The sequence below is a fragment of the Limulus polyphemus genome, unplaced genomic scaffold, assembly GCF_000517525.1.
Source record: "Limulus polyphemus unplaced genomic scaffold, Limulus_polyphemus-2.1.2 Scaffold8983, whole genome shotgun sequence".
Classification (NCBI taxonomy): domain Eukaryota; kingdom Metazoa; phylum Arthropoda; class Merostomata; order Xiphosura; family Limulidae; genus Limulus; species Limulus polyphemus.
In genome coordinates, this window is record NW_013674593.1 from 12,759 (window position 1) to 14,024 (window position 1,266).

At 31.8% G+C, this 1,266-nt stretch overlaps 1 protein-coding gene across 1 annotated transcript in view; it reads right to left on the reverse strand.

Moving 5' to 3' along the window:
* Positions 1–1,266, reverse strand: part of LOC106475681 (contactin-associated protein-like 5) — a gene marked incomplete at its 5' end in the record, with an annotated part of 23,922 nt that overhangs the window by 11,414 nt on the left and 11,242 nt on the right. The window lies entirely within an intron of this gene.

A 1,266-nucleotide genomic window follows, 5' to 3' on the forward strand; every position in this document is an offset into this window, starting at 1 on the left:
ATATATATATATATATATATATATATATATATGGAACAAGTTAAACACATGTACAACAAAGTCTTCACACTATAGAGATTACACGCATAGCATAAACACTATTTATATATAGTTCTCTTCATCTTGTCAAAAATCCACTGAGGCCTATTCAATTACTTTAGAATTTCAGTTGACAAGTCGAACTATCTTCTCTATATTACTGTCGTACTATATTCTGTGTGTGATTCACTTACAGTTGTGGTGCAAGTTATTGTAATTTGTTTGGTCTTCTTTCTTCTGAAGATCCTCTGTCAAAGTGCACCCAGGCTGATTCAATTACTTTAGAACCACGCTTTAACAGAATAAAATTATCTTTCTTATCGTTTTTTATACTGTTACTTTCACTGTAACATATTAAACATTAGGCCTATCATCTTTGCAGTACTTAACTTCACACAACTATATTCTCTTTTCTTTTATGTGTCTAATACTGTCTTTCCGTTGCTTCCCGCTCGTCTCACACTATTTATATCTTTATTACATTGTCGTCTGTCCACTTTCTATATTTTCAACACCTATTAGTTATTAACAAAACCTTCTATAATCGTCTGCTTTTAACTCTTAATATAACAAAACTTCAAAATAATAAAATATTCACTCGCAAAAATAAATTAGTCACTAATATTTAAAACCAAACAGTCTTTTATATCACGACAAACTGGATAGTTTAAAGAAGTCTTGATACTAAGAATTTCACTAAATAACAATAAGGATATTATTATCAATCAGATTTTTAAAAATGTTCAATGTAACAGTAATTAAAAGAGTAAATTCTATGGCAACTTAACTTTTAAAAGTCCATTATTAACTTGTAACTTGACCTTCGCTAACATGGAGCTGAAGTTTAACTTGTAACCTGACACAGGCTAATATGGAGCCAAAGCTTAACTGTAACCTGATTCAGGCTATCATGGAATCAATATTTAACTTGTGACCTGACACAGGCTAATATGGAGTTGATGTTTAACTGTAACCTGATTCCAGCTATCATGGAATCAATACTTAACTTGTAGAGTGACACAGGCTAATATGGAGTTGATGTTTAACTGTAACTTGATTCCAGCTATCATGGAATCAATACTTAACTTGTAACCTGACACAGGCTAATATGGAGTTGATGCTTAACTGTAACCTGATTCAGGCTATCATGGAATCAATACTTAACTTGTAACCTGACACAGGCTAATATGGAGCCAAAGCTTAACTGTAACCTGATTCAGGCTATCA